Here is a 12069-nt window from a genome sequence, read left to right as displayed (position 1 = left end):
AGAATTCAGCTGTGAATCCATCTGCTCCTAGACTCTTTCTGGTTGGTAAGCTATTGATTATTGCCACAATTTCAGATCCAGAATTGACAAATGGGATCTAATTAAACTAAAGAGCTTCTGCACAGCAAAAGAAACTACCATCAGAGTGAACAGGCAACCTACAAAATGGGAGAAAATTTTCACAACCTACTCATCTGACAAAGGGCTAATATCCAGAATCTACAATGAACTCAAACAAATTTACAAGAAAAAGCAAACAACCCCATCAAAAAGTGGGCAAAGGATATGAACAGACACTTCTCAAAAGAAGACATTTATGCAGCCAAAAGACACATGAAAAAATGCTCATCATCACTGGCCATCAGAGAAATGCAAATCAAAACCACAATGAGACACCATCTCACACCAGTTAGAATGGCAAACATTAAAAAGTCAGGAAACAACAGGTGCTGGAGAGGATGTGGAGAAATAGGAACACTTTTACACTGTTGGTGGGACTGTAAACTAGTTCAACCATTGTGGAAGTCAGTGTGGCGATTCCTCAGGGATCTAGAAGTAGAAATACCATTTGTCCCAGCCATCCCATTACTGGGTATATACCCAAAGCACTATAAATCATGTTGCTATAAAGACACATACACACGTATGTTTATTGTGGCACTATTCACAATAGCAAAGACTTGGAACCAACCCAAATGTCTAACAATGATATACTGCATTAAGAAAATGTGGCACATATACACCATGGAATACTATGCAGCCATAAAAAATGATGAGTTCATGTCCTTTGTAGGGACATGGATGAAATTGGAAATCTTCATTCTCAGTAAACTATCGGAAGGACAGAAAACCAAACACTGCATGTTCTCACTCATAGGTGGGAATAGAACAATGAGAACACATGGACACAGGAAGGGGAACATCACACTCTGGGGACTGTTGTGGGGTGGGGGGAGGGATAGCATTAGGAGATATACCTAATGCTAAATGACGAGTTAATGGGTGCAGCACACCAGCATGGCACATGTATACATATGTAACTAACCTGCACATTGTGCACTTGTACCCTAAAACTTAAAGTATAATAATAATAAGAAAAAAAAAAAGAATATTACTACTCATTGAGAATGCACCTGTTCACCCAAGCACTCTGATGGAGATTAATTTGTTTTCAAGCCTGCTAGCACAACATCAATTCTGAAACCCGTGGATCAGGGGGTAATTTTGACTTTCAAGTTTTATTATTTAAGAAATACATTTAGTGAGGCTATAGCTGCAATAGATAGTGATTCCTCTGCTGGATTTGGGAAAAGTAAATTGAAAACTTTCTGGAAAGGATTCATAATTTTAGCTGCCATTAAGAACATTGGTGATTCATGGGAGGAGGTAAAAATATCAACGTTAACAGAACTTTGGACGAAGTTGATAGCAACCCTCATGGATGACTTTAAGAGGCTCAAGACTTCAGTGGAAGAAGTAACTGTAGATGTGTTAGAAGTAGAAAGATAACTACAATTAGAAGTGGAGCCTGAAGATGTGACTGAACTGCTACAATCTCATGATAAAACTTTGATGGATGAGAAGTTGCTTCTTATGAGTGAGCAAAGAAAGTGGTGTCTTGAGATGAACTGTACTCCTGGTGAAGACGTTGTCATTGTTGAAATGACAACAGAGGATTTAAAATATTCTATAATCTTAGTTGATAAGGCAGCTGTAGGATTTGGGAGGATTGACTCTAATTCTGAAAAACGTTCTACTTTGGGTAAAATGTTAGCAAGCATGCTATCATATGCTACAGAGAGATCTTTCATGAAAGGAAGGGTCCAATGACATGGCAAACTTCATTGTTGTCTTATTTTAAGAATTTGTCACAGTCACCTTAACCTTCAGCAACTATTACCCCAATCAGTCAGCAGCCATCAACATTGAGGCAAGACTCTCCATCAGCAAAAGATATGGCTCACTGAAGATTCAGATGATTATTATAATTTTTTAGCAGTAACATAGTTTTAAATAAGATGTGTGCATTTTTTTAATTAAACATAATGGCATTGCACACTTAATAGACTACATTATAGTGTAAACATAACTTTTATATGCACTGAGAAACCAAAAAAATCCGTGAATAGTTATTTTTATTATTTATTTATTTTATTTAAATAGAAAATATTTAGTGATATTTGCTTTATTGTGGTGGTCTGGCACTGAACCTGCAACATCACCAAGGTATACCTATAATTGAATATAAGAAAATCACTCAAAATGGTGTAAGATTACCTATAATTTTCTTTGTGTATCCTGTTCCTAGGATTTCTCAACCTTAATACTATTGTTGTGCAAGTACTGCCCTATTCATGTTAGGATGTTTATCCACACATCTGTCTTCTACATACTAAATGCTGATGGCTCCCTCCAGTATTGAAAATTAAAAAATGTTTTCAGACGTTGCCGGCAAAGTTGCCTCCGACATCTAGTTGAGAACCTCTGCCTCATACCAATGAACAGCTTAGAAAATTTGCTGCGTGAAACACTGGATGAACACTGAGGTGTAGGTCTTTGAGGGAGGGGAATGGGCAGATAACCATTCAGAAGAGGCACAGAATGTGCTAAAGGGACCAAGTTTTCAGGGTTGCTCTGCCTAGAGCAAAAGGTCATTGTCCAGCCCCAGTCTCCATTGGTATTGGGATGCCTTGTCAACCTTCTCTAGCTCGGTTTTCTTATCTGCGGAGCAGAGATAAACATTTATGAATTTTTTCTAGATTGTTATAAGGATTAAATCAAATAATCCCTGCATAACAATAGAGGAAACTTTATATTTCATAGCAGCAGACTCCTTTTTGTATGAAGAACTCTATGTTGTTGAGAATCAACAATTTGGTGACCTGTTTGAATGAACCCTCCCAATAGACTTGACTTGGATATCATGAATGATATCCGGGTTGTTCTCCAAGGTTGGTGATGGGTCTGTCTACCTGCAGGGCTGGTTCTCTCACGTAAAAGCATGGGAATGGAAGGTGAGAGGGCTTTGTCTGGACATTTGAAGGGTTGAATGGGAAGAGGGAGCGAAGGGGTTTGCCTCTGGAAAGGAACTGGTAAGGAGTTGTCTCATTGGATCATCAGTATGTTTTGCTGTGGAGTAAGTGAGATAAATATTTTCTCATTTTAGTTCAGGATGCTATAACAAATACCATAGACAGGATGGCTTAAACAGCAAACACTTATTTCTCACAGTTCTGAGGCTGGGGTCTCCATGATCAAGGTACGAGCTGATTTGCCATTTAGTAAGGGCCTGCTTCAGTTTGCAGATGGCCGTCTTTTTGCTGTGTCCTCACGTGGCAGAGAGAAAGATCATCTCTTTCATGTTTCTTCTTGTAAGGTTACTCATCTCCCTTGAGAGTTGCCACCTTCATGATCTAATGGCCTCCCCAAAACTCCACCTCCAAAAACCATTACATCAGGGGTTAGGGCTTTACCATGTGAATTGTTTGGAAAACACAAACATTCAGTCCATAGTACTCATTTCCTCACAAATTCTAATTTAACTTGCATTATTCACTTTTGCACTGGGATGATAACCTTGGTAGTGTAGTATAGTGACTGAGAACAGCAGTTCTGGAGTCAGAATGCCACAGTGAATTCCAGTCCTGTCCCTTCCTACTTTTGGACCTTGGCCAAGTTATTTACTCTCTTTGTATCTTGGTTTTATCATCTTCAACAGGGAGCACCTACTTCTCTGCGTAGAGGTGAGTTAATGTAGGGGAATCACTGAATGCAAGGTCTGGTCCAAGAGTCTCTGGCTATGTTGTTTATAATGGTTATTTGAGGGTGCAGACATAACAGAATTGTGGGTTTTGCCTGAGGTGAGCTACAGTAAACAGAAGCCATCTGGTCCTTACACACCTGGGTCAAAAACATCAAGAGCTGAGCACAGAATCAGAAATGAACATTCTTCCCAGTTATCTTCTTGAATGTGGATTCTATTTCCCATGAAAAACTGAGAAATCCCTTGTCATTAAGTGCCCTGACTTCATAGGCCTTTATACAATACCAGAAATACCCTTTGTGTTTCACATCCAAGGGAAGGAAGGATTGAGTCTGTTGAAAAAGCAGTGTTCCAGGTACTGCTGAGTCTGTGGATTTCTAAGCCCCCAGTGATTTTGGAGTTGACCTGCAGCTATTCCTTCTCTTTGTTTTCTCTGCGTAAGAGCCCTATTGCCCGTGGAACTTCAGCACCAGCTCTCACTCTCTGTCTCTGTCTCTGTCTCTGTCTCTGTCTGTCTCCACCTCCCACCCTCCTCACACACACACACACAGACACAGACACACCAGGGACAGGCATACAGTAGACAGTGGTAACTCTTTGTAAGCGGACTGGTATCTGAGCAGAATAAATATCTGTGGAGAGCAGAGCTTACCTGGGAAAACCATGCCTGAGTTCCCAGAATGCTGATACTTTCTGTGATGATCCACTTAAGCCAGACGGTTCTCAGAAATGATGGGGTGAGTTTGGTATCATAGCTTTACCCTAAAATGTATTACCCAGGAGTGGTATTTCTTGCCCATCAGTCACATTCATCACTGGCTCTTAAGAAAGGAAATGCAATTGGTTGTTATCTCTGTAGGAAAATATTGCATTGAACAGACAGATTCTCATCCATTGCTTTTCCAGGTCCCATTGCTATGTCAGCTGAGGTTAAAAGGCCATTTTTCTTTCTTATTTGTTGAAGGCTGAGAAAATAGATATGAGATTGTCACTGGGACCAGCATTTGGCTCATAACCTGGGCTGGTAAACAGATGGGTTTCTTTTAAGCACGTGGCTGTCACTGACTGGGAAAGAAAGGTGACGTGAGTGTCCTGTGCCTCCTGTGTGCCTGCTCAGGGTTTCCACAGTTACACCACCTTGGTCTTCATTGGTAGGACAGAAATAGCACAGAAAGCAACCAAGTCTCAGAAAGTTTTAATGATTTTAAGGTTGCAGTGATGGTAGATCAGCTTAGATCAGCTTTTCTCAAAGAGTATAACATAGACAATCAGTCCAGGTGATAACCTACAAAATAATAATTCCATAATTAAGGGAGCTAGGGAGACATTCTGCACTAGTCCTGCTTAGAGTATTACAGAGGGAATCATCATCTCAAAGGCTCTGAGAAGTCCTGCAATCTAGACATTTGACCTAACATGTCCCAAACTTGGTTGAGCATGGAAGCTTCTTTTGATATAATCCCAGTTAATATTTTATATAAAAACTTGTCTAGGTTTATAATTTTGTAAATAAATGCCCAGTTAGGGGATTGCTAAGCCTATCTCTTTGAATCCCAAACATTTTGTGAATTTCTAAGTTGTTTCTTAAGTGCACAGTCCTTTGCAATCTTATCAGAGATCTTAAAATGGTTGATGGTTCAGTTTCAGCAAAGTCATCAAACTGTAGGAAATAAATTGCATATAGTCTTGCGGTGTTTTCAAACCTTATTTGGAGACACTATTTCTCATACATTTTGGTGTTTTGGAACACAGACCTATTGTAGTATGGATTTTGGAGTAGTTTAAAATTAGGGGGATGGGACACTTCCCTACGTGTAGAGTGAGGCAGTGGGTAGCTCAAGGAGGAAATGGCTCTGGCAGCCTTGGAAGGTAGCACATTCCCTGTCTTGGATGGGTTTAAACAAAGGCTGAGCAACAATGTGCTAAGGGAATACAGGGGATTCCTCAGCTTGCATCAGGCAGCTCCTTCCACACTTGGGATGCTGCTAGGAGAGTAGGAGTCTGACCTACTTTTCACTGACTCATCTCTTCAGTCCTCCTCCTCTCATCTTCCCTTCCTCCCACATCCTTCTAATGGTGGTGGGTGGAGGGTGAGACTGGGATAAACTGGGAGAGATCCTGAGATCTTAGACTATGGGAATGACCAGGCTTCAAGTCTATCACCCAGTCTCTGGTCCCTCTGCTGATCCACGGCACTGCATTCTGCTCTCCACTTATTCCAGAAGCGCTCTTTGGTAGCAGGTCATTCTAGACAGGGGCTGGAGTAAGCGACTGAATCATTTGCCTTGCATCTGTTGGCCTGGGACACTCCATTTCTCCTGCCCCCTCCAAGCAGGAATATCTGAGGAGCGACTCTGGCTTCAGCATTAGCCAGGCTCCCTTGGCAGATTTCAGACAGAATCCCAGCCAAGCCTTGCTGTGGGGGCTTCCAGCACACCCAAAGCCCGAGCTCCACAGAGATTCAGGGATCTCATTCACACCAACATCCATTCCCCCATCTGAAATTTATTGAGTCTTCATACAGTGCCAAACACTCTGCAGGGGGCCTGGGACTGGTTAGCTAGATAGTCTCAAAGGATGATGATATATATTCATGGCTCCTCCTTATAGCCTTGCCAAGGGTATGCTCTTCCTACAAGGCCAGGTAAGCTCAGGGATGCCTTCTGCAATTATGGCTTTTTGTTGTATTTCCATATTATGTCCTCTGATGCTGGGGTTGGGTGGGTCTGACATGAATATTTTGATCATGAATTCTGACATGAATGTGATTCTTCACCAGAAAGCTTATGCCAGTCATTTTCAAAGTATCCATCAGCCTGGGGAGTTATTAGGTCGGGGCTATTGTTCATTCTATTATTTAGTATTAACTGGAGACTCTGTGTGCTTAGCATTGTTCTAGGAACTGGTGATATAGAAATAAAATCATCGTGTTCATTTTTCTAAATATTAGCCTTTTTCCCCAAAGGAACTCTTGCAGAGAACCCCCATCTATAAAATCTAAAGAAGGCTTGGTCTGTTGACAGTGGCGGTGGTAAAACCCCAAGACCCACCCAGATGGTTTTCCTGTGTTCCTTCAGTGAATCCTAAAAAATGCCTCTCTTCTGCCCTGGGGTTTAAGGGACACTATCTGAAAACCACTTATTTTGGTAGGAAATGGTTGCGGGGAGATTAGAGCTCACTCTCTATTCTAGATTGACTAGATTTGAATACTGCTCTGCCGAATAGCTGGAATAATCTGTCTCATCCTTGATCACCTCATTTGTAAATGGAAAGCGACAGTAAGTCACATCTTATAGGGTTGCCGTGGGTTGGATAATCATATAATATATTGTTCAAAGACAGACACTTCTGAGAATTAATGGGGATGCTATTATTAATTCAGCTAGGAAGCTAGGACACTAGATATTAACTGAGACTGTCCCAGGGAAAAAAAGGCATATGGATTAATTAGAATGATGCAATGCTATGAGAACCCTAAATCAGGGGTCTTAAAAATATATATTATTATTCTTACTCCTGTTATTCTTTTATTAATGAGAAGACAGGCTAATTTTGCATAAGCAAGGTATTGTGGTAGAATGAGCTCTGTTCTAGAATCCTAATCGTCTGGATTCAAGTCCTGATTACAGGGTTATATTCATCTCCTGGTCAATCTTTGAGCAAGAGTTTGTCAAATAATTTTCCAGATTCTGTATTAGGGGAAGTAGAGGCTGGGAAGGGGCAGGTAAGGTTGAGGACTAAATATATATGAAGACCAAGTATCTCACTACCTTCTTGTTAGGGTCTGACCACTGACACCTCAATGGCTATTTCAACATCTTTTCATCATAGGCTTAAAACCATTGCCTCAACATTGCCTTAAAATTAGTCGATGCCCCCCTCTTTGGAGGAATGCACTTCAACCTTTCTGTTCTCTGCTCCCTATGCCACTTCCTCCCCCATGCAGCTTCTAATGTCTGCATTCTTTCCAAATCAAACTGTCATTGCACACCCAGGGGTTGGGTCTACAGGTTGATGAGCCAAACCCTTCTCTCTGGAGTCTCTGAATGTGGCTGATTTCTATTAAAGCCCAGAGCTCACTCTTCCGTGCACTGTGTGCATCTGTGCCTGGTTCCCTGAGGCTTGCAGGGGTGGGAAAGGAAGGTAATAAGGTTTTGACTTGTAAATTGAGCAGATTTAATATGAAATCATGTGTAGAATATCTGCTATTTTTAGCAACTTCCTTTTGGCTACAGGTACACTCTTATACCCTTGAAAATCCAGTCACTGCCTCCTCTTTCCTCTTGGTCTTTTTACCTGCACAGACTGAATGAGCCCCTCTGGGGGTCAAGCACCTTGCTGGGGAGTCCCACGCATGGTGCCATAACTCCTCTGGGCTCTGATGGGTGCTGGGTGGTGGTGCCATTTCCATTTTACAGAAGGCGTGAAGCAGCTTCCCCAAGGTCACACAGTCTTTGAACAGACGAGCCAGGATGCAGGACCATGGCCTCCCTCTGTGTCTATATCATCTGGGACCAGAGGGAGTTTACATTCAGAAGGTCCAGGAGAGCTCCCAGTCCCCTGGCTGAAGGTGTGCAAAGGTGCTGGAAGCTGGGGTGCACTTTCTGACACTGTGAGAACAGATGTGGTGTCAGGAGAAGGGAATCTCCACCTGGCTGGTCAGGCCACTCCTAGAGGGGCATGAATCCTTCCTTCCAGGCACACCAGGGCTGCCCTGGGCAAGGAAGGGATGGTGACATCTTGTTCTCCAAGGCTGGAGGACCCGAACATGAGCCATCACCAAAGGAAAATGTTCTAGGGACAGGAACTCTGACTTCAAACTCCTGAAGCTCTGTCCATGGGAGAAAGAGGCTTAATCTGTGGAGTCTCTGCCAACATGTGGAGCCCAGGGAGTGGCAGGTAGCCTTGATGTCACTGCTAAGATATAAGATGATACAGCTAATTAATAATATGGATAGCTAATTATTTTTAGAGTCAACAGCAATTATTTTCACTGAGTTATGGGATATGTGCATAACATACTACAAGTACGTATGCTGTTAGAGATGAAATTTAACTGAGAAGAAATTTACATAATATGAAATCAACTATTTAAATTGTACAATGTATTGGCATTTAACGCATTCACGATGTTGTATAACCATCACCTCTGTGTACTTTTAAGACATTTTTATCACTCTAAAAGGAAACCTCATACCCCTTAAGCAGTCAGTCTCCATGGCCCTGGGCTTACCCATCCTGGACATTTCATACACATAAAATCATGCAACATAGAACCTTCTCTGCTGACTTCTTTCACTTAGCATGATGTGTCCAAGGTTCATGTCTGTTGTGGGTGGTTTTGCGCCCTGGAATCTGGCTCCAGATTTCTGTGAAACATTTCATCTGTCACGGAGCCCAGCCTTCTGTAGGCTCACAGATGCTTGTGATACCTAAATCTACTAAAGCAGCTCATCCGGTTCTTGGGCAGCTCAGGACTGGGACTGACTACCTGGTTAGGTGGTTAACTGCTTTACAGCCTGAGAGATGCACACCTGGCTGTCATCATTGCTAGCTGTGGTATTGGACAAATTAGTCAAGGAACCCTGATTTTATACATTTTTAGTTTGCTTCCTTAGACTCTCTAGTTCTGTGATGGAATGAGCCACATTTGTCTTATGGATACATAATTAGGGGCACGTGTGTCCTTTGAAGCAGAAGCAGGTGCTGTCTGGGGATAGGTCTAGGGGAAGGTAACCAGATGGGCTTCCTTATTTGCAAAGCCACAGGCTGCTCTGTGCGTGGGGAGATGGGGCCAGTGGAGTCGGTGGCCCTGCAGCCGTGGGTGAGGTTTTCCTGAGTGAGGTAAAGTGAACAGATTAAAAGACTTCAGGGAAGATCTGCATCCCAATTATTAGGCCCCTTCTCCATGTACTATTGGCCAGATGTCTTTCCTGCCAGGGGCTTCAATGTCCTTACCTTTAATCATTGTTGTTATACACACAATTGCTGTAAAGTTTCGATCAATAACTAAACACATCCATAGACAAATATTTATCAGGCATTCACTCACAGATGCCGGGAGGAAGGACAGAGTGAGCCTGCTATGCCTTGTCCCCTTTTCACACCACTCTTGCCCTGAGTCATTGGAATTCAGTGGATCAGATGGAGCCTGAACGTCATCAAGAAGGTATTGACGGAGTTTTATATGGGCTTTACAACAAAGCTGGGAAGTGGCTGTCAGTGTTCTCACTGCACCCCTTTTCCTTCTTTTATTCACTCTTTATGTCTATGCAGCCTGCCACACGCTGGCCACTGCTTTGCTCCATGCAGACACGGTCAAGGGTGTGCACAGGGCTTACATTTCAGTGGGGAAGACTGCAGCAAATGGGGCCCTCAGAGGTTCTGTACCCCAAGGCCACAGAGCCAGTAAGGGGAAGTGCTGGTCTCTTGTCCTGGTCAAGGGAGTTTGCAGATTATTTTAATCACCACAGACATATAAAGAAGGTAGCTATTATTCTCGCTTTGCAGATAATTAACAGCAGAGACCATGAAGTTAAACAATACGCCTAATGTCCTACCTTTGTTAAGTAGTGGAGAAGTTGTCAAAACTAAGGTCTTTAAGAGTCTAGAATCTTTCTGCTTTCTGCCCCCAAAGTACAGAGATTGGCAATCCTCTTTTACCTTTGCATATCCAGGGCTGAGCATATTATTTGGCACATAATATGTGGTTGATAAATATTTTGCATGGGACACTTGTGCTCAAGGAGACCCACCTGGGACCTAGAAAGACTAAATTAATCCCATCTTTGCACAGTTGCAAATCTGTAATCTAATAGGGCTGTATCTCAGAGATGTTAGGAGATAGCGCAAAGGTCACCCAGGTGGTAAGTAGCCGATGGTGGATACAGACTCAGGTGTCTCAGTTTTTCCCTTTCCCCCATAGCTCCTTTGGTTCTGTAGCTCTCTGGCTCACAGTGGAGAACATCTGCAATGCAAACTAGGAGAAGACCTCGGTAACCAAGCAGGTGCGGCGTCTCCAAGCCAGGCTCCTGCTATTTTGGGGCTGGCAGTTCTGCTGGGAATTCCTCAGAGGACCCAGAGACTGTGGAGGGGCTACAGAGGAGAGATAATGACAGGGTTGTGCAGGCAAATTTATTATATAAGTGGAGACATTTAAATATAATTAATGTAACTGCAGTCTTATTAGATAAGTAGCACTTGGGATTCAGAGCTTGTTTCTCTCACAGGCGTGGAGAAAGGCAAAGGCATTAACTCACTGCATTGGCAATGACCCACTGGCCAGCAGGGGCTGGGTTAAAAAGAGTGCAGTGGAAAAGGATGGAAACAAGGAGAAAAATGGAAGTCAAGAGAAGGGACACAAGTGACCCAATCATGTCCATTAAATGATTTGCCTCCGATGGCTGTGTGTTCCCCTCCCTTTGGCCCCTGAATCTGTCATCCTATTTCCTGAAGTTGCTGCTTCCTTACATGTACCCAGCTGGCAATTAACTCGAGTGCTGCTGCTTACATGGACAGCTCAGTTGCCTAGACCTAAGCTGGGATCTGTCTCCTTCCACCAGTAGCAGTGGGTCCCAGGACATCATGGTCAGTCTGAGCCTGTGTCTTCAGTAAAGTAGGAACACAAACTCACACAGGCCTGTTGTGGGGTCGAGAGAACTCATGCAGAGGACTCAGAACATGGGAGGGACTCCACACATATATGACATTCACGGAAGTCAGATCACCAAGGTCACCTGCCTCAGTGAAATGAGACCACCACAGGTAGAATAACTGGTCTAAAGCGCTCTTCGAGTTTGCACAAGAGCAGGCAGTAGAGTATATTGGCAAGACCTGAATAATTAATTAGTCTCACCATCCTGGGTCCAAATCCCAGCTCTAACTCTGTTCTCTATTACTGGCTAAGAGACTTAGCCTACCTAAACCTCTGTGCTCTCATCAGTCAAATGGGAGAAGAGTGACTGCTCTCAGAATTAATGGGGGATTGAAGGAGATGATGTGGTACAGCACATGACCCAGTGCCTGCCACATGTAAACTTGATAAATACTGGCCCATTATTATCCAGCCTCAGCTCAGGAGCTGGTGGCCCATGGGACAAACACACCCTGCAGACAGATTTTGCATGGACTCCAGAGGTTTTGAAAAATGTCTAAATTCATTCTCAACATTGATATGAGGGTATGTCCCCTAGGAAATTAGTGATCTGTCTTCTTCTGAGAAATAGACCAGGCACCCCCGACTTTGCTGAAGGACCACAGTCCCTGGGACTCAGGGGTGCTGTCCTCTTAGTCAAGGCACAGATTCC

General features: G+C 43.0%; 1 protein-coding gene across 5 annotated transcripts in view; it reads left to right on the top strand.

Moving 5' to 3' along the window:
• The window catches only part of FAM135B (family with sequence similarity 135 member B), a 367515-nt gene that overhangs the window by 91362 nt on the left and 264084 nt on the right, over window positions 1–12069 (top strand). Inside the window, exon 2 of one of the 5 annotated variants that reach the window (XM_063817402.1) lies at window positions 9818–9932. The exons of the other annotated variants lie outside the window; for them this stretch is intronic. The gene's annotated coding sequence lies outside the window, so the exon portion shown is untranslated. The remainder of the gene's footprint in view (window positions 1–9817; window positions 9933–12069) is intronic. 5 annotated transcript variants of the gene reach the window in all.

Source organism: Pan troglodytes, chromosome 7 (assembly GCF_028858775.2).
Source record: "Pan troglodytes isolate AG18354 chromosome 7, NHGRI_mPanTro3-v2.0_pri, whole genome shotgun sequence".
In the NCBI taxonomy this organism is placed as follows: Eukaryota; Metazoa; Chordata; class Mammalia; order Primates; family Hominidae; genus Pan; species Pan troglodytes.
Note: the sequence above shows the minus strand (reverse complement) of the source record. Positions and strands in the feature narration are given on the sequence as shown.